Source organism: Bufo gargarizans, chromosome 3 (assembly GCF_014858855.1).
Source record: "Bufo gargarizans isolate SCDJY-AF-19 chromosome 3, ASM1485885v1, whole genome shotgun sequence".
NCBI lineage: Eukaryota > Metazoa > Chordata > Amphibia > Anura > Bufonidae > Bufo > Bufo gargarizans.
In genome coordinates this window covers 313,419,964-313,445,985 of record NC_058082.1, presented here as the reverse complement: position 1 = coordinate 313,445,985, position 26,022 = coordinate 313,419,964, and positions in this window count along the sequence as shown.

Sequence of the window (26,022 nt, the reverse complement as noted above, 5' to 3'; positions counted from 1 at the left end):
TGGCAGCGCGGTTCTTGACAGCAGCACGGCCACAACCCAACCAAATCACGTACCCTTACAATAAAGGCGTAATAAGAAAAGATCAGTCTGTATCATTAATCACTATGATGCAATAACTTTTGGTCAGGGGAGCTACGCATGGAATAGGAGATGAGGCCAACACATGGCCTGTGCCTCCATGGTCATGTGATTGTGCCAAGTTGGTGGGGGGCCTGAACTCAGAGAACCAACAATGTCCAACAATGTTTTCAATTAAAAAAGGTGATGGATAATTGTCATAGTAGAGGAGCTCGTATACCCAAATAAGTGACCACCAAGAGTGTTTTTCATGGTAGACACTAACAGGCCTTAGGCACGGCTTTCTCCTTTTAAGGTCTCCTGGCAAGCGGAGAGCAAAAACTCAACTCTCGCATAGCAGCTATGCTCCTGATCCAATGGCCTTGAACAACAGAATCAAAAATAATGCCTTACAGGCAGAACACACTCAGTAAGGTTCCCTGTGCTCAAAGCTATATTATATCTTAACAAATTATAATTCTTCACATTTATCATTTTTTAACACTGTTGACAATCTGGCTGATGCTGTTGCAGCAGATTTCAATGAAACACAGTTGGAGCACAAACTGCTGCAACAGAAGCCCAGACAGCAGAACCTGAAGTTTCGCCCCAGACAGCTGAACATGAAGTTACACCCCAGCATTCAGGAACCCGCTCAAAACGTAAAAGAAGGGGGCATCTTCAGGCTATTCTTGTTTTGGATACCTGGGCCATGATTGATGCTCAAATGTTCGAGTATCTGAACAGGAATAGTGCTGAGGGCTATGAAGAGACTTTACTCCGTAATCTGGCCTACTGTAACTCCCCAGAGGTGCATTACCACCTTTGCACCTTGGTACTGTCTCCTATGGTTAACCTAATGTCATCCTATGTATTTATTTCCAGGTCTTGCATAATGTGCATCTCTTATTTTGCAACCGTTTATGTTCATGTGTAATGTGCCTGGTTCACCAGTAGGTGGCAGCATCAATGGCAGAGCTACCAGTAGAGAGGATGGAGCTTTTCTTTCCATTCTAACCCCCCTCTGTGGTGTGGTGTGCATGTCCCACTTGCTGCAGGGAGAATGGAGCTCTAGTTCGAGTTAGTTCGAGTTGACCCCCTGCTTGGGGAAGGAAGCAGGAGCCTGTCCTTGCTGGATGAGCCCTGTCTAAACCAACTTGAGCACCTTCAGCTCAGTTGGATATGGAGGCCAAAGCTGGAAGCCTCGGAAGCCAGAAGTATAGTTCCCTGGACGAAGCTAGAGACATACTAGACCACAGAAAGTGAAGTACAGCATAAAGAAGAAGTTGAGTTCTATAGCTATCCTGTTAGCACAACAGAGCCATAGAGCAACAGACGTAGAAGAGAGGAGTTTGCCTGCCACAGTTAATGCCGAAGCCTGCTGAAAACCAAGATAAAGCCTGTAGACTGTTTGGAAGAACGTTTATTGAAAGTAAAACTGTTATCAACTTCATCACAAGGTCTGGACTCAATTTATTCTTCATCCCCTACTACTACTACCCCCTTTTTCTGCTACGGACGACAACGCCTGGGTTCCAACGTATCCTGGTAGGAGCACCGTGACACGTGCACAAAACATTAAGGGACATTTAGGTCACCCTACAGCACTCTGGCATTCCTACACTTGGGTACCATCTACAACCATATCACTAAAAGGGGCCCTGTGCCCTTGTTGCTTCACTGCAAACGACAAACATTTGCTTTAAGGGACCCATGGCTGTTGCCCATGGGTCACACTACTTGAGATGGGTACCACAATAGTGGCACCTGCGGTGTATGACACTGATAATATCTGTGCTGGATTTGTTGTTGGGGCCCAGTGAACCAATGGATGTTGATCAATGTGTGGAATAATGCTGTCTTTGAATGGTGTGTCTAGTCTCTGCTTTACAGAGCACTCTAAGCCCTCGTCCACCAACTTCCTATGCACAATACTCCGCTCCATCCCTGTTTCCTTAGGAGTGAGAAAACTTTTATCAGCCTGAACATTCACGCTATTTTCCCCCAAGGCACACAACACATGGACATGGACCAACATCAATGGGGCACCATACAGAGGTAACATGCAGAGCAAGCCTCCCTCTTCGCAAGCTCCTGGACCTTATACTAGGGGGGGGGGGGGGGGGGTTTGTTTCTTTATTCCTATTTATAAAAAAAAAAAAAAATTAAAGCACATAATCAATTTGGTGTTGTAATTTTTAAATATTGCAGTGTTTACATAGTTTGCTTATTACTTCTGTGGTTCTGGTCTTTTTTGGGCAGTAAAACTGAAATAACGAAGGGCAAATTGCAATGCTTTACTGCGGTCTGCAACCTCACACACACACCTACTCCACACTGATGGAGTTACGCCAACTGCAGTCAGGAAGTACAGCGACTATGCATTGGACTGAGTTCTATGCTTTTGTTGGGAATCTACTGGTAGGACTGTTGAGAATCAGCTGGTTTGACTTTATGCAGCATAGACTTCAGTACTCTGTTCTGGCAGACACCTCCATGTAACATATAATCCCCTTTGACTATAATGTGATCTAATGGTGATCTAGCTGGTTTCTGGCATAAATGCCAGCTTTTGGCAGGACACATACAGCTGCATGCAATAGTCAGACCGACAGTTGGCATTTATGCCGGAACAGGCTGTCAGATTCCTCAACGTTAGGGCTCATTCAGATGGCCGTATGAATTGGTCCGCATCCGTTGCGCAATTTTTCAGAATGGGTGCGGACCCATTCATTTCAATGGGGCCACAAAAATATGCACACATCACAATGTGTGCGGTCCGCATCCGTAGTTCCATTCCGCGGCCCCACAAGAACGATAGAGCATGTCCTATTCTTGTCTGCAATCACAGACAAGAATAGTCATTTCTATCATAGTGCCAGCCATGTGCGGTGTGTAAAATGCGGAATGCACATGGCCGGTATCTGTGTTTTGCGGATCCACAATTTGCGGACGGCAAAACACTACGGCCATCTGAATAATCTGATTCAACCTATTTTTGCTGTCTAATAAAAAAAAAATGACAAATCATAATATTGAAAACTGTGTTTTGGAGTGATTGGTTGGTATGAGGTATTAGAGTGTATTTTACGCCAAATTCTGTGCTCTATTGATGTTGAAAAAAGTACATTACTTGCACACAATCAATCCTAATATTCCGGTTGAAAATTTAATTTGTACTGCAAAATACCCCAGCTCGCAAGCCCACGTAAAGGGTCCTCAATCTCTTGTGAGTCCCTACACTGACTAACAACCTTGATATGAAAGCACAATGAAATTCCAGCACTCACGATTTTGGTAGCTAAAATCTTCGTCTTTTATTCAGGCAGTAAACATATAAACAGGACATCCACCCACAAGTGCAGCAACCTTGACGCGTTTCGAACAGTAGTTCTTAGTCGTAATAATGAGCAGTGTCTCCTCTGGCACCTTTATACCAGTCTGTACTAAAGTGTAATTGCTTTTCCCCTCCACCTGAGGGGTGGGGGAGTGTAGGAGGCAGGGAACACTTTAACCTCTTGTTTTCCAGGTGAGGCACTGCTCATATGTTTCACAATAGAAAATTCATGCATCTATACAAAGTCACTGATTATTACAAAAATTTGTGTTGAAAAATAACCATTGAATAAAAACAGTGAACATATTAAAATTGTCAAAGAATGTCAATTGTCAGGATAGCATCAGAACACCATATTGGTTATATATAGCCAACTTATTTGTATGGATCCACATATATTAGTGCTGTGTTGCTAATTCTGGCATGGATCCCTTTTCTCTATTACTGCTCTTGATTGAATTGAAAAAATGCATGCATACATAGCTATGATGAAAGAAAATGTGAAAAAAAACAGGAAAGTCATGAGTTAGTAGAAATACATAAGTTCATTTTTCTTATTGAGGCCATTTGGATGTCTGGTATTCAACTTAAAAATCCAAAAAGCCTCTCTGAGTCTCACTAAACGTTTAAAATCTCCTCCTCTGTTAGGTAATTTCACCTGTTCAATTGCAAAGGCTTTGAAATTGCGCACCTGGCTTTCGTGTTTACTAATAAAATGTTTAGCCGCATTGGATGTGTTCACACTATGCGGATTTTTTATGTAGTTGAGGTGCTCCAGAATTCGGACCTTAAATTTTCTAGTGGTACATCCCACATATAACATGTCACAGGCTATACATTTTATGATATATACCACCCCCATAGAATTACAATTAATATAAGATTTGATTGGATATATGTGTGAATTATTCGCATCGTGAAAAGTTTTGGTATTTACTGCGTATGTACAAGTGCGGCAGCGCAAACTTCCGCATTTAGTGAAACCCTTGTATATAAGCCAGGGATCCCGTTTATATTTGTTTCGATGTATATACATGGAGGGTGATAAATCATTCCCTATAGTTCTTGGTCGTCTTGACACAATTCTACAACCTTGTTTTAGCGCACAGTGCAATATTTCGTCATCATGAAGAATATATTCTTCATGATGACGAAATATTGCACTGTGCGCTAAAACAAGGTTGTAGAATTGTGTCAAGACGACCAAGAACTATAGGGAATGATTTATCACCCTCCATGTATATACATCGAAACAAATATAAACGGGATCCCTGGCTTATATACAAGGGTTTCACTAAATGCGGAAGTTTGCGCTGCCGCACTTGTACATACGCAGTAAATACCAAAACTTTTCACGATGCGAATAATTCACACATATATCCAATCAAATCTTATATTAATTGTAATTCTATGGGGGTGGTATATATCATAAAATGTATAGCCTGTGACATGTTATATGTGGGATGTACCACTAGAAAATTTAAGGTCCGAATTCTGGAGCACCTCAACTACATAAAAAATCTGCATAGTGTGAACACATCCAATGCGGCTAAACATTTTATTAGTAAACACGAAAGCCAGGTGCGCAATTTCAAAGCCTTTGCAATTGAACAGGTGAAATTACCTAACAGAGGAGGAGATTTTAAACGTTTAGTGAGACTCAGAGAGGCTTTTTGGATTTTTAAGTTGAATACCAGACATCCAAATGGCCTCAATAAGAAAAATGAACTTATGTATTTCTACTAACTCATGACTTTCCTGTTTTTTTTCACATTTTCTTTCATCATAGCTATGTATGCATGCATTTTTTCAATTCAATCAAGAGCAGTAATAGAGAAAAGGGATCCATGCCAGAATTAGCAACACAGCACTAATATATGTGGATCCATACAAATAAGTTGGCTATATATAACCAATATGGTGTTCTGATGCTATCCTGACAATTGACATTCTTTGACAATTTTAATATGTTCACTGTTTTTATTCAATGGTTATTTTTCAACACAAATTTTTGTAATAATCAGTGACTTTGTATAGATGCATGAATTTTCTATTGTGAAACATATGAGCAGTGCCTCACCTGGAAAACAAGAGGTTAAAGTGTTCCCTGCCTCCTACACTCCCCCACCCCTCAGGTGGAGGGGAAAAGCAATTACACTTTAGTACAGACTGGTATAAAGGTGCCAGAGGAGACACTGCTCATTATTACGACTAAGAACTACTGTTCGAAACGCGTCAAGGTTGCTGCACTTGTGGGTGGATGTCCTGTTTATATGTTTACTGCCTGAATAAAAGACGAAGATTTTAGCTACCAAAATCGTGAGTGCTGGAATTTCATTGTGCTTTCATATCAAGGATATATGGGCTTGCCGGCCTTTTCCGTGCACGCAGGTGGTGGAATAATTGGGTGAGCTGGACTTTTCTTTGTGCATATTCACACTGACTAACAACAACTAGAAAAACAGGTAAACTAAAGTATCCAGAGTTCAGATCAAATCCGTGACTGCCACAAATAGCGTCATTCACCATGGAACGCTCTCTCAATGTTGCTGAAATAGTCTGCATTGAGTTGCCAAAGAGCCAGTCGTTCCAGGTCATCCATGCAGGGTCTGGTCCAAATATTGACAGTTGATGAGGAGGTTAGATATTAGTCCAGATCAGCATTCAAGGAAGCATCAAGAATCCTGTTTAAGTTGTGTAGGACTCTACAGGCTAGAATTACTAGGATGGCATTGTCTGGATCCATCTGTAAGGATGACAGGAGGACCCTCCCACTTGGTTGAAAGTATTCTGAAAGCACATTCCAAATACCGAAGGGCTCTAGTCAACTGGTAGTTGAAGATACGTCTCCTGTCATCCAGTATCTTAGGAAGGGTGGGCTGACAACACAAACTCTTTGTCAGCCACAATGACAAATGAAGCCAGTGGTCCTGCACATCTGGCCAGTTTTTTGGTCTTTGGAAGGGCGAACCGGTTGGCCTGAAGTAATTCACCCATTCTGTAAACACAAAAGATGCAGGCATCAGATGTGCTCCTAAAGGCCCCAATATCCACAATTATAAACCAGTAGTTACTATTAGCCAATGCTAACAGCACCACCGAAAAATATTGTTTGTGATTGAAGTACTGGGACCCTGAGTGAGGCAGCTTCTTAACACGTATTTGTTTGTCATCCATCACTCCGATGCAGTTTGGAAACTCCACTGAATCCTGGAAGCCCTCAGCGATACAGAGCCAATCTTCCACCTTGGGCTGTGGCATCACCGTCTCTCAGGTGACTTCATAAGTTTGATGGACAAGCCAAGAAATAGATGAGATCCTCAGCAGGAACTCAAAATGCAGGGATGCAAAAGGGTATTCAAAGAGTTAACAGCTGAGATCAGAAGTTCTTCCCCTTTTGTCTCTATAAACAGGAGCTGGAGCAGCTTATCTTTAAAGCAGATACCTTAGGGAAGTCCTCACTGCCCTCTTCTACAGCAACTTGAGAAGCATCTCTGTAGATTCAGTATCTGCACTCTGAGGGTCAGATCACCGATAATGTTTTGATTGGTAGCTCCTACTGCTTTCTCTATTCCAGTGGCCCAGATAGCTAGCGGTCACCTCAGCCATGTCTCTCAATACTCTCCATAGCACTCTGCTCCAGTTGGTCAGGAATCACATTCCTGAAAGCATTTCTGACTCTTCTTGTCCTCTGTTGGCCACAGCAGTTGGTAGTGACATCTGGGCAATTATTTAACTTATTCAAAATGATATGGTAATCAACTAAAATGCAATGGAGAAATCATACCTGGGGTTGTCTTCAAGCTCAACATGGGTCATCTGTGGGAATCAAATTAGGACAGACTTTCTTTTTTTATCTTGGGAAATCATTACTAGATGGTATTTTGTATAAAGTGATTATGTAAAAGGCATTATCCCATGATTAATGTAAAAAAATAAAATCTGACATCATACAGTACATTACAATTCCGTTCTAACAAAGTTAAAACCAGACCAGTACCTCACATGGATCCAGAGATCTCCCTATTCATGGCTTCAAATGGTCTGCTAGATTTATTTCAAGCTGGCAGCTCCAGGGGTGTGTAGCATCTTGGGGGACATGTCCTTTCTGCTACAGATGGTGACAGTTGAAGGATGGATCAGAGCATGCGTGTCCACCTCAGTGAGGTGGGCAGAAAAATTAAAGAAAGAGCAAACAGCAGGTGGCGCTGTACAAATATATGTCAATGAATAATTGAGTGGCTATAATACATTTTTAATTACCGTACATGCAATTACAAAAGTGTTCAGATCCAGTTTCTAGTTTGAAAATTGTAGAATATTTTTTGTGGGACAACCCCTTTAAGATATCATACAATACCTTCCCATATTGATGGAGATTTGAGTGGTACCTGGGTATTTTAAATACTTGGTGGGTATGCCTGCTGATTTGGCCTTTTTGGCTATTGGTGGTTGAAATAATCTACAATTGCCTAGGCACAAACCTTCCTGTGAGAAATATAGGGTTATCTATACTTTGCAGCACAATGGTCTGCTGGCAAATAGAACTGTGAGATTTTATATATAACATGAAGCTTCACTGTAAAAACAAATCTGATCCATGGATGTCCCACTCCCAACTTACAGAACTTAAAGGATCTTCTGCTAACGTCTTGGTGCTAAATGCCACAGGACACCTTCAGAAGTCTTGTGGAGTGGAGGTTTTCTTGGTAGAACAGGAACCTACAGATAGCATAGGCAGATGATTTTAATACAGAGCTGGGACAATTTAAGGTGCCACCTCACACCAGGTATTTAGGAGTGCAATTTTATTTAAAAAATAAAAATAAAAAAATACAGGGAATTGACGCACATCATGGTTTTACTATATTGCTTTTTGCAGAGAATGACTGCAAAAACTGCAACTATGTGCATTGATCCCAGGCTCAAATATACACAGGGCTGTTGGAGGACCTGCACAAACAAGGTCACATGACAGTATGTGAGCAGGTCCTGAAGCCAAAGGGCATAGCAGCAAGGTTTCAGGGAGTAGGAGAGTTTGAGCTTCAGTATTGAAGTGTATGACATCTGTATTTGTTTAGGCTATTTCTGATTCTTTAGAGGGTATGGTCTGTTTTTTTTTTTAATTTAGGGTCTGGACTGATGTCTCTATACTGTTGTTTGTTATGTGGTCTTTGGGTCTTCTGGGGTCTGGTTAGTGTCAAGTTAGTGTCAAGTTAGTGATGTTAAGGGGTCATGTTGATGTAAATTTCAGGCATATGCAAAAAAAATTCACGACTTATCATATTGCTTTTTGGAATCTCCTTAAAGCCACCACTTAAAGGTTTGGTGTTTGGTATGCTTGACTCTTTGTGTTAGCTATAAATGTGTATTCTGTTTTACCATTAACCCCTTCACTACCATTTGACTATGGTGAAATATGCCTTATCTAGGATCTGTTTTAATGTCATGGCTGATCCGTGTATTACCGTACATTTGCTTTATAACTATCTCAGTGTCACAGATAAAACAGAGAATGTTATGTTTCTTGCAGGTTGTCTGTTACAGACACATCTAGAGAAGTTGTCAATGTGTTTTATTTTTATTACAAATAACTTGGCTTTATTCAGTATTGTGTTAATTGGGTGATAAATGGTGGCAAGTCAGAAAAAACGAACAAAGAACACAACGCTACAACAGTGTTTTTCCTTTTATTTGTGTCTTTCTTGAGACTTAGAGAGTAATGTAATCATGCCTGCAGTATTACTGATTTAGTCACCACCCTATATTATCTGGATAAATCTAGGCCTTTATTATTTTGCTATATCAGAATATATTTGACATTTGATGCCATGTTGAAATAAAGATGATACATATAGTAGGAACTAACAAATGAATCTGGATGTGTTTTGAAAATCATGAGACATTTTTGGGTTGTTTGCTCAAAGGGGTTTTCTAAGAGTCAAAGTTCGGGTTGGTGACCCGAACTTGAAACCGAACTTGACCCCGAACCCTATTGAAGTCAATGGGCACCCAAACTTCACGTTATTATTTTCTGTTATAACATGGTTATATAAAAAAAAAATAGCATTCTTAAGACAGAATGCAAAACAACTCACCTCATCCACTTGATCGCGCTGCAGCAGCTTCTTCAACATGTCACGGTGGGGGAGTGGGGGAAACCCCCCACCGTACGTGTCAAAGGGTAAAAAGGGATCAGCCTGGCCAAAACGAGTAATAAGGGAGCAGGTCACCTCCTACAGCGTCCCTAATCCTCTCCCTGACTCCTCACCGTATGAGCGGACCCCGATGGTAGGACGGCTCATACTCTAGATTCCTAGAGACTCTGAGTCGCCCTGCTAATCCCTCACCAAGGAGCCGGGAAGAGAAGACCTGTTCATCCGAGTCATGGAGGAACAGGAGTCTCTATCTGAGGCCAGGCTACAAGGAGAGGGGAACACATACAGCATATGGAGTTGGCAGGTAAGCAAAACACACTTACCTGCCACAGACTCACTGACTGGAACCTGTGCACAAGTGCTGCTGTCCACACCAACATTAAGGACACAGCACTAGCCACAACCACACAGGAACCCAGGACACCCATAGCTGCAATAAACGTGAGACAGGGGAATGTCTGGCAAACATGCTGGACACCAAACATCACTAGCCATGTAACACAACACAAGACATACCACACCCTGAACAATGCCCACGCAAAACAAAAGATAAGAAGGGAAAGAGACACCATAATAACATCAATGACCACAAGGGAGGCCCTCACTGGACTGATGGTAAAAGCCAGGAACAGTGAACCACCAGCATACACCAAGGCTGGAGGAACACTAAGCTTCAGGCATCCAGCAGAGGCTAAATAGCCTAAGCAGCCACACCCACACACACATAAACCCAGTGTTCACAAAACACTAGGAAGGGAGTTAACCCTGCCAACACCAGACAGAAGAAGAAAACCACTTTAAGGGGAAGTACACACACAAGCATACCAAACCACACGTTACCACCGGCAACAGCATGCGTGGCAGCCATATGTGGGCTAGCTTTTTTTTTTGTGGGCCGAGTTATATTTTTTAAAAGAACCATTTTGAATACATATTAATTGTTGATTTAGGCTGGTCTCACACAGTCTTTTCCACATAAAAAAGAAAAGACACTGCATCCAGATGTTTGCTGTAAGTTAATAGGAAATTAAAACACAAATCATGCACTGGGTAGGGTGTGTCTCTTTAGTGGTAAAAAAAAAAAAGTCATAAAAAAAAACACAGCAAAAATTGACAATTTGTCACACAAATGACAATTAACCTACAGAAGTCCTGTGCAGTCCACAAATACAAAATAGCCAAATCAAGTCAAAAGCAATAAAATGTTTATCATGATTATTATTATTTTACAAAACAAATTAAAGCAATTAAAAAAGTCCAATTAAAAACAACATGGACATTGCGGAATGAAGGAGAGGCTATATTACATAAATGTTATTAAATCCTAATTCACAAAGGTATGTCACAATTCATATATTCATAGGCGTCGCTACAGGGGGGTAAGTGGGGGGCAATTTCCCTCCCCAGGTTATTCCTCCCCCCCCCCCCCCCCCTGCGTGCCCCTCCGCTGATTCCCCTTTAAAACGCTGGCCACCGCCGCAGCTAATACAGGCTACAGCGGCGATCTGTCAGTTTTGCCAAACTGAAAGTACTGCCCGTACTGCCCATGCTGCCCATGCTGCCCACCTACTTCACTATGGCTGCCTGTGTATTTCAGCCTAGCAGGGCCTGCAGAGGCAGAAAAGAATGCGGCTTGGGGATTTAACATCAGGAAACATCGTTGCGCGCCCCTTCCCCTGCCACCATGTCTAGAGGAAGAAGGCACGAAGACAGAGCGCATCAGGACTGGAAGTACCTTTTCTATCTGCAATGCACCCCTGACCAGCGCCCCCTGTGTTACATGCACCCCTGACCAGCGCCCCCTGCGTTACATGCACCCCTGACCAGCGCCCCCTGCGTTACATGCACCCCTGACCAGCGCCCCCTGCGTTACATGCACCCCTGACTAGCGCATCTTGCATTACAAGCACCCCTGACCAGCGCACCCTGAGTTACACGCAACCCTGACTGCCGCATTCTGCGTTACACGCACCCCTGACCGCCGCATTCTGCGCTACACGCACCCCTGACCAGCGCCCCCTGCGTTACATGCACCCCTGACCAGCACCCCCTGCATTACATGCACTCTTGACCAGCACCCCTGCGTTACATGTACCCCTGACCAGCGCCCCTGCGTTACATGCACCCCTGACCAGTGCACACTGCGTTACATGCACCTCTGACCAGCACAGCTTGTGTTACATGCACCTCTGACCAGCGTCCCCTAAGTTACATGCATGCCTGACCAGTGCACACTGCGTTACATGCACCTCCGACCAGCGCACCTTGCGTTACATGCACCCCTGACCAGCGCCTCCTGCGTTACATGCATCCCTGACTAGCGCACCTTGCATTACAAGCACCCCTGACCAGCGCACCCTGAGTTACACACAACCCTGACCCCCGCATTCTGCGTTACACGCACCCCTGGCCGCCGAATTCTGCGCTACACGCACCCCTGGCTGCCCCAATCTGCATTACAAGCACCCCTGACCAGTGCACCCTGAGTTACACGCACCCCTGACCAGCGCCCCCTGCATTACATGCACCCTTGACCAGTGTACCTAGCGTTACAAGCACCCCTGACCAGTGCACCCTGAGTTACACGCACCCCTGACCAGCGCCCCCTGCATTACATGCACCCTTGACCAGCGTACCTAGCGTTACAAGCACCCCTGACCAGAGCACCCTGAGTTACACGCACTCCTGACCAGAGCACCCTGAGTTACATGCACCCCTGACCAGAGCACCCTGAGTTACACGCACCCCTGACCAGTGCACCCTGAGTTACAAGCACCTCTGACCGCCGCACTCTGTGTTACACACACCCCTGACTGCGGCATTCTGCGTTACAACAGAATAAGTAGTATTAGTTGCACACACCAACAACACCCACAGGGTTATTTCACAAAAGGGTGAAGAGTTTGGAGAAGTCAGGAGAAGTGAACAATATAGGACAACATAGCTGATTTGAAAAAAATTCTCCAATTCAGCTCACCTTCCTATTCAGTTATGTTGTCCTAGATTGTTCCCTTCTCCAAACTCTTAACCCTTTTGTGAATAAGCCTGTGAGCGTCTGTTCATTGGTCTTCTTTAGTGGCATGTTTAACATATGTGATTATTTACACAGCCCTGCTGTTTGCTGAAACTACTTTAAACTATAAAGAAAAGTTTTCGAGAGTGTTTCTCAGGTCTGAAGCAATACTGACGAGAAAGGAAAACTCTCGAAGGCTTGTCTTTTAAGTATTAGGTTAGTACAATAAAAAGCTATCCCTGCATATCACAATACTCTCGTATTTTGTAATCTTATTTGTATATACTTATTTCGTTTTTTTCAGTAGTATGATTAAGTGGTGAAAATTATTTTTGACTGTGGTATCTTATGTCCCGTCCCCCCCCCCCCCCCTTTATATTGTTCCTAGAGTCGCCACTGCATATATTCAAAAAACAAATAAGAATTGTGCAATATTTGGATTAGTAAATCCCTCCATGTTATGTCAGAAAAGCAATGGGGACATCACAAGTAATATTTGGCAGATGAATTTGGTTGTCAGCTGCTGTAACATCATTGAGTAACACTAGCAGTTTGTTGTGTCATCACACGTGGATTTGACTAGTGTATGCTGTGGTGAATATACAACAGGGTTTCATTTAGGTAAGCTACTGTGACATCACTAGTGTTTCCGTCAGCTAATCTGCTGTGACATCATAAGTGACCCTTAGTCCAGTACACTGCTATGACATCACAAGTGACCCTTAGTCCAGTACACTGCTATGACATCACAAGTGACCCTTGGTCCAGTACACTGCTATGACATCACAAGTGACCCTTAGTCCAGTACACTGCTATGACATCACAAGTGACCCTTGGTCCAGTACACTGCTATGACATCACAAGTGACCCTTAGTCCAGTACACTGCTATGACATCACAAGTGCAATTTAACAGGTAATCAGTCGTAGGTTGTTTGCTGTGATATCACAAGCAGGTTTTACTCGGGTAAGCTACTGGGTCATCACTACTGTGTCCCAGTCAGGTAACTCCTGTGACATTTTTTCAACAACGTTTATTCTGCATTCCTCTGGATTATATTTGCAGGCTGAACTGGATGAACTTGTATGTGGGCATTTTTCAGCTGGTGTCCACCCCTTCCTACTACAATTTATATTGCATAAATTCACAAGGTAGTATGAATAATTTATTGTGGTATGGTCCTTGCAGCTAGCTCATGTTATTTGTTCACCACCAAATGCATACTAATATTGAGATATTTAGATTACAGGAAGCTGCATATAAAAAAGACCTAAAAATGAATAGAAGCTTTCTGTCAAAGTGTGAAACACACTGCCACATATACACGTTAATTTTCCCAGGAACCTTTGCTTAAGTTCTTATCAATCCTTACTGGATCATTTGGATTCTAAGATGGTCTTCACGCTTAATTAATCTAAATCCACTAGCAGCAGGATAGAGACTTTGAGTTGCTCCACAACTGTTCTAAAGCATTCCAGTTTGAATCATCCTCTTTCCTAATTTTGTGCCGTTTTCATCTGCTTTTGGATCATCTGAAGAGCTATAAAAAGCCGACGCCTCCTTCTAACCCCATTAGGATGAAAGCTTTGGATTTTATTATTCATGTTTAATAGGAGGAAGCTGAAATTCCCCCAGGAAGTGTAAAAAAAGGTAGTTTTTGATGTCTCAGATACAGAGACATAGCTGCAAAGACATGATGTGAGTAGGCAGCGAAACACATAAGACACAGGGAAATAAAGAATTTCTTTAGCTTGTCCCATAAAGCTAGTGTTCACAAAACTGTTATTTTTGGACAGGTAATCCCTTTATCCTCCGGGAAAATAACATGTTTGGTTTTTTTCCACTGGAATATGGAGAACTGCAGTATTCAGGCAGTAAATTGTCACATCAGTATGAAATTACACTGTCATTTGAGAAATGTTTCCTATGCATTTTACCTTAGGCCACATATTTATTTTGTTAAAAAATAGGAGTGGGATGATGACATTTGCTATCGTAGTAAATAATCTTTCCTGTAAAAGCCAAACAGGAAAAATATAAGACAACTGTATGACAAAAAATGTCATCAATTGTTCTAATCCTTGCATGCTATAGAAGGCATGCTTTAACTACTGTAGATAGAGGTCATCAGATTTTCCATATATTGGTGATTCCTATATATCCCATGTATTGTATTGCTAGCATTGAAATTCACAATATTCCAATATAAAACTGTTGGCCAGAAATCGTCCTTTTAATCTACTCTTAAAGGGGCTTATCCACAGGAATTACACTAGACTCCATCCCTATAGAAGTCAGTAGAGATGTGGCCCTCTCTGTTGAGGTCTACAGGGGTTTTACGGAAAAAAACAGAGCCTCAGAGTATGGATATATGGTGCCATAAAAGTTTAACTTAGGAATACCCCGTTCACCCTCTGCTCACAATCATTAAAGTTAATGCCATCTATTCTGTTTGTAGATCCAAAATTCTGTTCTACTTAAATTTAGTGCAGCTGAGTTGTCACCTAAAAATGTATATAATTCTGATTCCATGTAGACACGAATAGATGGAGCTAACGGCAAAAATTGATTTATCTAGATAGTATTGTACTGCATGGGAACTTTATACAACCGCTATCATAAGCAGGTGAAGCACTGTGGGTACTTACCAGTCATGTGCCTTGTTTCCAAACAATTTGGTCTTACAAAAGTGAAGCACAGTTAAAGAGAACCTGTCACATTGAACATGGTGTCCTATATGTGAGCAGTATGTTATAGAGGAGGAGGAGCTGAGCAGATTGATATATCATTTTATGGGAAAAGATTCAATATAACTTGTAATCTACTTATGTATATCCATGTTCATTCTTGGCTTTGGAGTCCAGTGGGCAGTCCTACTTAACAGTTATCACTGTATATATAATGATACAGGGAAAGGTGTCAGTCCCTAATTAGGACCACCCACTGGACTCCTAGTGCAATAAATTACAAGTTATACTGAATCATTTCCCACTAAGCAGTGTATCAATCTGCCCAGATTCTCCTGTTCTTTAACATGATACTCACAGATAGGACACCATGTTCAACGTGTCAGGTGCTCTTTAAGACAGGTCAGAGCTGAAGAATCATTGTGTCTGTTTTAAAATACAGTCTTAAAGGTTATGTACACTTTTTGGGGCAATTATTTTTTATTATTGCATTGTACTCATTTTCAGCTAAAAATATATATACTTTGTTAAAAATTTGGAGCTCTTTTCTCTGTACAGGGCTGAGATGCTCTAGTAGCAGGATCTGAATTTTCTCTCTGTTCCATCAGCCAGCTCTCTACTTAGCTCTAATCTGTGACCTTATAAATACATTATAGCTCAATTCTCATCATACTGATAAGAATGTGGTTTAACCTCTTAAGGACATAGGGCGTACAGGTACGCCCTGATGTCCTGGTACTTAAGGACACAGGGCGTACCTGTACGCCCTGTGTATTTCCGATCACTGCCGCACGGCGGGCAGTGATCGTAACAAGGTGCCTGCTCAAATCATTGAGCAGGCACCTTGGCTAAATGTGAGGGGGGGTCCCGCGTCAATACAGACCTGCGGTTTGCTGCTTCTACCTTATGCGGCTGCGGCGATCGGCGGTGGCATCGGGTCCCCATGCGGCTGTAGGGGGGACCCGATGGAAGGCAGCGCGATGCCTTTCTTAGGCATCTGCACTGCCTTTCGGTGATGAGCCTGTGAGATCCAGCCCCCTGGATCTCACAGGCCAGAAGCTGTATGAGTAATACACACAGTATTACTCATACAGCCAATGCATTCCAATACAGAAGTATTGGAATGCATTGTAAAAGTGATTTGACCCCCAAAAGTTGAAGTTCCAAAGTGGGACAAAAAATAAAGTAATAAAAAAGTTGAAAAAAAAGTTTTCTCCCAAAAAAATGTAAAGTTTCAAGTAAAAATAAACAAAAACTTCATTTTCCCCAAATTTTTTTTTTTACATATTAGGTATCGCCGCGTCCGTATCGACCGGCTCTATAAACATATCACATGACCTAACCCCTCAAATAAACCATTTTTTGGTCACCTTGCATCACAAAAAGTACAGCAGTAAGCGATCAAATAGGCGTATGCCCACCAAAATAGTACCAATCTAACCGTCACCTCATCCCACAAAAAATGAGACCCTACCTAAGACAATCGCCCAAAAAATATTAAAAACTATGGCTCAGAATATGGAGACACTAAAACATATTTTTTTTGTTTTAAAAAAGCTGTTATTGTGTAAAACTTAAGTAAATTAAAAAAGCATACATATTAGGTATCACCGCGTCTTTATCGACCGGCTCTATAAAAATATCACATGACCTAACCTCTCAGGTGAACATCGTAAAAAAATAATTATAAAAAACGGTGTAAAAAAAGCAATTGTTTGTCATCTTACATAACAAAAAGTGTAATAGCAAGGGATCAAAAAGTCATATGCACCCCAAAATAGTGCAAATCAAACCGTCATCTCATCCGGCAAAAAATGAGACCCTACCTAAGATAATCGCCCAAAAACTGAAAAAACTATGGCTCTCAGACTATGGAGACACTAAAACATGATTTTTTTTTGTTTCAAAATGATGTTATTGTGTAAAACTCACATAAATAAAAAAAAGTATACATATTAGGTATCCCCACGTCCATGACAACCTGCTCTATAAAAATACCACATGATCTAACCTGTCAGATGAATGTTGTAAATAACAAAAAAAACGGTGCCAAAACAGCTATTTCTTGTTACCTTGCCTCACAAAAAGTGTAATATAGAGCAACCAAAAATCATATGTACCCTAAACTAGTACCAACAAAATTTCCACCCTATCCCGTAGTTTCTAAAATGGGGTCACTTTTTTGGAGTTTCTACTCTAGGGGTGCATCAGGGGGCTTCAAATGGGACATGGTGTCAAAAAAAACAATCCAGCAAAATCTGCCTTCCTAAAACCGTATGGCATTCCTTTCCTTCTGCACCCTGCCATGTGCCTGTACAGCAGTTTACGACCACATATGGGGTGTTTCTGTAAACTACAGAATAAGGGCCATAAATATTGAGTTTTGTTTGGCTGTTAACCCTTGCTTTGTAACTGGAATAAAATATTAAAAATGCTAAATCTTGTATCTCTATTTTCCATTAATTCTTGTGGAGCACCTAAAGGGTTAACGACGTTTGTAAAATCAGTTTTGAATACCTTGAGGGCTGTAGTTTCTAGAATGGGGTCATTTTGGGTGGTTTTTATTATGTAAGCCTCACAAAGTGACTTCAGACCTGAACTGGTCCTTAAAAAGTTGGTTTTTGAAAATTTCTGAGAAATTTCAAGATTTACTTAACTTCTAAGCCTTGTAACGTCCCCCAAAAATAAAATGTCATTCCCAAAATGTTCCAATGATGAAGTAGACATATGGGGAATGTAAAGTAATAACTATTTTTGTAGGTATTACTATGTATTATAAAAGTTGAGACATTGAAAAAATGTTTTGCTTCGTTTTACCAGTGTCATGAAGTACAACATGTGACGAAAAAACAATCTCAGAATGGCCTGGATAAGTCAAAGCGTTTTAAAGTTGTCACCACTTAAAGATTTGCAAAAAATGCCCTGGTCCTTAAGGTGAAAATGAGCCCGGTCCATAAGGGGTTAAATAAGTGTTTATGACCTTTTAGTAATTTAGAGATATGGGTTATTAGATGACCACACAAATCGAAAGTGAAAGTAGAAAAACTGTTAACCCTGTTAACAGTAAAAAAAATTGCCCCCCAAATGTGTACATAGCCTTTAAAGGGGTTCTCTGGGCTTTTAATATTGATGACATATCCTCAGGATAGGTCATCAATATCAGATTGGCGTGGGTCCGACACCTGGCATCCCCGCCAATCAGCTGTATGAGGAGACGTCGCATGTAGTGTGTACGTGCCATATGCCATCTCTATTTCTTTTGCTGAGAATAGGTCATCAATATAGGGGAGCCCGGAGAACCCCTTTATGGCAAAATTATGTATAAGAAAAAAAATATGGCAATATAGAAAATGTCCAAATATAGTGGGTGATCCTACCTCACAGTGTAGTCAAGAGTGTCCAATTTTGATGGCCAATTAAGGTATGCAGGCAGCATATTTCCTAGTTTGTAAACTACAGAGTACCCAGCGTTTGCTACACTGTAGTATATATACTGGTATGCATTGGTTATATTGGGTAATTCACTCATTATATAGTAGACAGTAGTATACATAATGAGGTTCTCTGGTTGTCAATTAAATAGACTGCTCATATTTGCTGGTGTCTAGAGATAACAGCCCTTATGCTCTGGTTCCCTGAAGTGAATATTCTTTGTTGCCAAATGGATCCTCACTTTCACCTTATAGAAAGCTTTGTATGCTCTCTTGTCTGCCATCTACACTGAACAAAAATATAAATGCAACACTTTCGGTTTTGCTCCCATTTTGCATGAGCTGAACTCAAAGATCTGAAACATTTTCTACATACACAAAAGACCCATTACTCTCAAATATTGTTCACAAATCTGTCTAAATCTGTGTTAGTGAGCACTTCTCCTTTGCCGAGATAATCCATCCCACCTCACAGGTGTGGTATATCGAGGTGCTGATTAGACAGCATGAATATTGCACAGGTGTGCCTTAGACTGCCCACAATAAAAGGCCACTCGTTTCCTTTCAGTGTTTGTTGCTCTCTGAATAACAGCATACCTATAAATATGGGCCATTAGAGTACTCAATAACTTATTATACAGGTGTGCCAATGCATGTAATTGTTTTTTAGCTCTATTTTTATGAATTAATAAAGTCACTTTTGATATATCCTTATATGTGTGCAGACTGTCTCGAATTTGATATAGGTGATTTGCTGTCTGAATAATATATCATGCTCTACTATTCTATTCCTTACAGAAAAAATGTATACCCGAAAGTTCTGTTAAAAGTCATTTGGAAATACAAAACCATGAGAATCACAATAGGTCATGATGCATCGGTCAAACAGTTCATGACAGATGTCTCACTGTAATGGAGGAAACCGCCTGTACAGTGATCACCTATGTGCCACAAATGAGAGAAGAATTGGGTCATAGTCAAACTGATTTTGAGAAGTGTTCGATATCTCCCTACATAGCACAAATCTTGACCTAATTATATCTGATTTACACATGATTACAGTGTCAGACAGACGTGCCATGGACCAATCAGAGTAAATTATTCTGATGGCTCCACCTTTCCCTGTTCCACACATTTACAGGGCTGATAAAGATGTAGTTCTGGGTAACTACAGTCAATACATACTGCAGCAACCAAGTGGTTTTACAAAGGGAGGGTTGCCATAGCCATTGCAATCTGGAGGCTTAAAGGGGCTTTCTGGGTAAATAGTAATAAAGCTGTATCTACCACCAACTGGCACCAATAAACTACACGTTGTTTAGTCAAAAGAAAACAGTCTGCATAAGGCTATGGTGATAGAAAAAATGTAGGAATGCAGAGATGGAAAGGGGTTGAAGTCAATCTATACTGAACAGCAGGGGTATACAGTACACAGATGTAATTTGGCCCGATGGCAAAACTTAGTATGGATCCTGCTGCCCCACTCAGTTTCCCAGTACACATGCTGAAATCACTCCAAGGCAACACCAAGCACAAAGCCCGACATTTATGGTGAATGTATGGATTTTTTAATTGCTTAATTTAAATAGGCAGAGCAAAAAATTTTGTGAAAAAATTACTCCACCTCACCCACTTTATCTGACTTCTATGCCAGAAAAAGTGGTATAGGTGTTTTATAAATATGACACTCGTTCTGAACACTCCATTTCTCAATGTATTTACACCAGACAACTTCTATTACAAAGCTGGCTTCCTGCAGCCACCACTAGGAGGAGTTCAGTGCATACAAATGTATACAGTTACCATTTACTAGGAATTTAACCTGTAATAACCTCTTTGCACTGAGCTCTGCCTAATGGTGGTTGCATTAGAATGCAGTGTTTTCTGGTCAGGATAAGGAGAAGGAGTTCAGCATTATGGTCTTCCTCCCAGGCCCCGTAGCAGTTGCATGGTCTGCCTTCATTGAAGGTATCCCACTGCTGAATAGGTCTATTTTTAATTACCTCTTAAATAATACTCTTATCATTACACACATATCATTTATAAATTCTAACAATTATTTGTGAATCAACCCATAAGAACCATCCAAAGAAGCAAGAGATGCACTGCAAATTAGTATGAAATAGGGTTTGTGTTCTACTGGACTTTTGAAGACTATTATTGTATAGGAACCCGTGCCCATAGAGTGTCCTCTGGTACCCCAGTGACCAGACTAACTATTTGTGCCATATGTGTCATGATAAGGAGAACTGAAATCTAAATACACCCGTCCCATTGTTCCTACCTACTTGCACAATCTGCCCGACCCTAAGCAGCAGCCCGCAACTGGGCGACAGTTCCTTCCTAAATAGGAGCATACAGCGGAATACAGTGGAAACAACAAGCTGTGTCAGACCAGGAAGAACAAGACTAAACCAAATCAGGAACCATAAATCAGTCAAAAACATTCCAAAGTCAATGCCAGGAGAGAGGACAGGGTTAAAACCAGAAGTAGACAAATCAGATACAATATCAAGCCAGAGTCAAAATCAGGAAGAAACGTCAGGGTCCGAATCATCAGGCAATAGTTAAAGAGGACCTTTCACTTGTATAATTTATGTGAACTGAGTATGCTGCCATATAGATCGGCGCCCGGGGATCTCACTGCACTTACTATTATCCCCGGGCGCCGCTCCGTTCTCCCGTTATAGGCTCCGGTACCTTTGCTCCTTAAGTTATAGTAGGCGGGTCTTCCCTTGTCCTGTGGGCGTCTCCTTCTCCTAGGCTGCAGCACTGGCCAATCGCAGCACACAGCTCACAGCCTGGGAGAAAAAAAACTCCCAGGCTGTGAGCTGTGTGCTGCTATTGGCCAGCGCTGCAGCCTAGGAGAAGGAGACGCCCACAGGACAAGGGAAGACCCGCCTACTATCACTTAAGGAGCAAAGGTACCGGAGGGCATAACGGGAGAACGGAGCGGCGCCCGGGGATAATAGTAAGTGCAGTGAGATCCCCGGGCGCCGATCTATATGGCAGCATACTCAGTTCACATAGTTTAGACAAGTGAAAGGTCCTCTTTAAGGTTCGGGTCCAAATCAGAGGTCAAAATCCAGTATAGCACACCCAGTAGGGGGCTAGTGATGTTATCCAGAAGATCAATCACAGAGTAATTACCAGGAATGAGCATTCCTAGCACCCTCACCTAGGCCTACCTTAATCATCACATTTCCAAAATTCTGGCTATTCATTAACCCCAACATCTTGAAGCCTGTGGTCATATACCTTCTTAACCTATTCTTCTTTTATCCGATCTTTAATTATAAAGGGCACGTTCTGTTTTTGATTAGAAGATTAGTAATGTCCATATGGGCCTAAAAAAGAGCATATAAGAACTTTATTTGCATAAAAGAAGTAATACAAAAATGATTTTCCACGACTTGTGATCAATGTTATAGACTGAAGATACGTTATTCTGTGTAGAGCTGTAAAAAGATTAATGTACTTTTTTTTAAAGAAATTAGTAGCTTAATGAAGTGGATAAAACCGCTGTCATAGTTTTTATTGGATCTAAATTGCATGGTAGTGTAATGGTATAATGAGTCATGACTGGAAGCTGGAAGGCTAATTTGCCCTTAACTGACATGAGATCCAACGAATTAACATCTCTGTAGTTTCAGCCAGAAGAAGGAGCATTATTTCATTTTACAGCTAAGTTCTTAACAAAGCCGTTAACAGCAGGTTTATTGATCTCGACTTCTGCGAAATGATGAAATTGGAATTTAAAGAAAGACGCTTTTTAAGTTATTGTTCTTTGCTTGGCACTGAGTGCGATCTGATCTGTGAAACTTACACTGTGAAGGTCCAAGAAACTTTAACGTTCACAGAAAAGGAAAAGAAAGGGTTTTTATTTTACTTCATTTCTGCAATAATTAACCTAAGAAGTAGATGAGATAAAGGTGACAGACAGTGCTGAACAAAGAGCAGAAAGGACGTACATCATCATCATCATCATCATACAGATATTATCCATATATTTATTAAGGATAAGAAAGGTTACCTTGGATTTCTATGGTTTCTATAATAAATCAGTCTGCCGATGGCATGAAACTAAGGGTCCTTTTACATAGGCAACTTCACTGCCCATAATAAGAGCTGCTTGAAGATATGCAACAACCAATCATTAAGGCTACATTTAGTGAAAAACAGGCATGTGAAAGCCGTTTTTAGAACCAACTGAAGTCAATGTTGCTTTTCACATGGCTGTTTTTTTAATGACCAGTGAATAGTGGCCATAAAAAAATAGGGCATGTCATACTTTTCATTAGACGCAGCAGGACCTAACATTCCCCGCATGATGATGTCACCATATTGGGAGCGCAGGTCCTTTCCTGCTGAGAGCAAGAATCCTTAGGCATGCAAATGGAGTTGCAGAATTGAGGTTTTTTTCTTTTTTGACACAGCAGAATGGGGGCCAATGGGCAAAATACTGAGAGTGATTTATGGGGTCATTCATAATACTGGCGTCCACAAATGGGGGGCATTCATAATACTGGGAGCCACTAATGGGGACATTCATAATACTGGGGTCCACTAATGGGGGTATTTATAATACTGGGGGACTTCATAATACTATAGACCACTAAGGGTAGCATTCATAATAGGGGAGGCCACTACGGGGGGCATTATTAATACTGGGGACCACTGAGGGTAGCATCCACAATACTGGAGGGCCAAGAAGTCGGGCATTCATAACTGGGGGCCACTAATGGGGCATTAATAATACTAGGGGCACTAATAATACTGGAAGGCACTAATGGAGTATGAATCATACTGGTGGCACTATGGGGTAGGGGATTTGATGTCCAGGGAGCACCATGGGGTACGTTATGTATACAGAGAGCACTGCAGCGGTTGGGATAAAAAAAAAAAAGGAAATTAAATTCATCCATTTTAACAGCCAAAAACGGGTGCAAGACGCCCATTAAAAACAGATGGCCAGAAAATGGCTGCAAAATCGGTTGAAAAATGGCAATGAAAAACAGACAGCGTCCGTTTTTCATGGCTGTTTCTTACTGTATTGTATCTGTAGCTTAATGCAATTTCTCATACACCCTCTCATGCAGTTTACATGATGTTGTGTGTGCATCAGGACTTTTACAGAAAATGGAGCCAGAAAGGAAAGATGCTAACAAGCAGCATTTCTGACTCTGGTGGGCTTGATCCGCCAATATATAACATACATCAACACTAACATCAGCTATAATAAAAATAAATATAAATAAAAAAATCTGTTGTGTCACTAGAGTTGTGCCGATCATCTGATCCATGAAATGGCTTTCATACAGAAGGGCTGTGAATCATCTCTGTTTATATGGTGTAGTCAAAGAAATGGAGATTGCCATGGGCAAATCTCTTAGAATGAGAAAGATGTAAACTATTGCTCTGTGATATGTATGGAATCTCGCAGAAACTATATACCGTATTTTTCGCCGTATAAGACGCACCGGCGTATAAGACGCACCTAGGTTTTTGGGGAGGAAAATAAGAAAAAAAATATTTTTAACCAAAAGGTGTGCTGTGGGTTTGGTGGGTTTGGAACTAGGTGGTCTGTGGATGGCACTATTACTGGGGATCTGTGGATGACGGACACTGTTATGGGGGGATCTGTAGATGACGGACACTGTTATGGGGGATCTGTGGATGACTTACACTGTTATGGGGGGATCTGTGGATGACGGACACTTATGGGGGGATCTGTGGATGACGGACACTTATGGGGGGATCTGTGGATGACGGACACTGTTATGGGGGGAACTGTGGATGACAGACACTGTTATGGGGGGATCTGTGGCTTTCACTGTTACAGGGGGATCTGTGGCTGGCACTGTTACAGGGGGGGATCTGTGGATGGCACTGTTATACATGTGTCATCCACAGACCCTCCCAGCCCATAACTGTGCCATCCACAGATCCCCCGCCGCTCCTGTATACTAATATAATATGTCTTATTCAATTAATAGTTATTAAATATGCCTCTTTATTCCTAAAAGTACCTTAAATCCTAAGCGCTTCAGTACAATGCCGGCAGGCCGGGCAGCCGGCGCGGCGCGTCACTCACTGACGTCACTTGCCTGCAGCCGCCTGCTTCATTCATAAAGTAGGCGGCGCAGGCACGTGACATCAGGGAGTTACGCTGCCGCCCGCCCGGCCTGCATTGTACGGATGAGCTTAGGATTTAAGGTACTATTAGGCATAAAGGGGCATATTTAATAACCATTCATTGAATATGACATATTTTATTAGTACACCGGAGCGGCGGGGCGGGCCTTTAGTACAGTGACTGCACCGCCCCGCCGCTATTGCCGGCCCCAGCTCCTCCTCCCAGTCCCTCCCCGAGTCCTCGCTCTCTTTACATCGCTGCCAGCGATGTAAAACTGACTGCATTCGCCGTATAAGACGCAGGGGCATTTCTCCCCCATTTTGGGGGAAGAAAAAGTGCGTCTTATACGGCGAAAAATACGGTATAAGAAAGTTATACCGGTAGGTATTTATTTTTTTAAAGAAATTACAATCTAAGCAGAAATCATGTCAAAGACTAATACATGTTCAATGACTGAGACATGTTCAGAATGATGGTGATGATGTCATGTGATGGGACAGAATTTGTAACCAATGTAATGCAGTATTAACATCCATATCTAGGTCATATCTGTGAAAATGCAGTTTGCTTCCAGGTCCTCCGACCATGCACCAGCAGTTGTTATCACTTTAGAATCAAATGCATTGTAGGGAAATACCATCGTTACCATCCTGAACCAAAACCAGCAAACTCAGAAACTGCTACCGGTCTTCCTTAACCTCTGCTGGTGGAAGGAAGCTAAGGCTACCCCAAGGTTCTTTACCTGAGCCCACCTGATTTAGTTGCTAGGGGCCCAGGTTACATTTGTGGAGTAAGGTAGCAGAAAATGGATGCAAGCTTAACAGTAGCAGACCTACCAGAATGACAGGGTGCAAAGAGCGGTGGACAAGCAGGCCTAAAACCAGGAGAGACAGATAGAGCCCAAACAGCAGGCGAAGGGTGAATACAGAAACTAGCCATTTTCAAAGTACCAGGAGGATCAGACGAAAAATGAACCTTCATTGTTTTAAAATCACTTGTGAGTTGCGCCGCAGCGCCGACGGCCCCGGCCCTCACTCACAGAGCGGCATTGGGCCCGGCAAAACGGTCACGGGGTCAGGCCAGGGGGAGGGGACTGGAGAGTGGCGCAGCGGCGGCGGACAGCAGCAGGGACTGAGTCTGACTCACACATAGCCAGATTGCTGTAGCAGCAGGACAGGTGGGTAGGTGATCACTGATGAGCGCA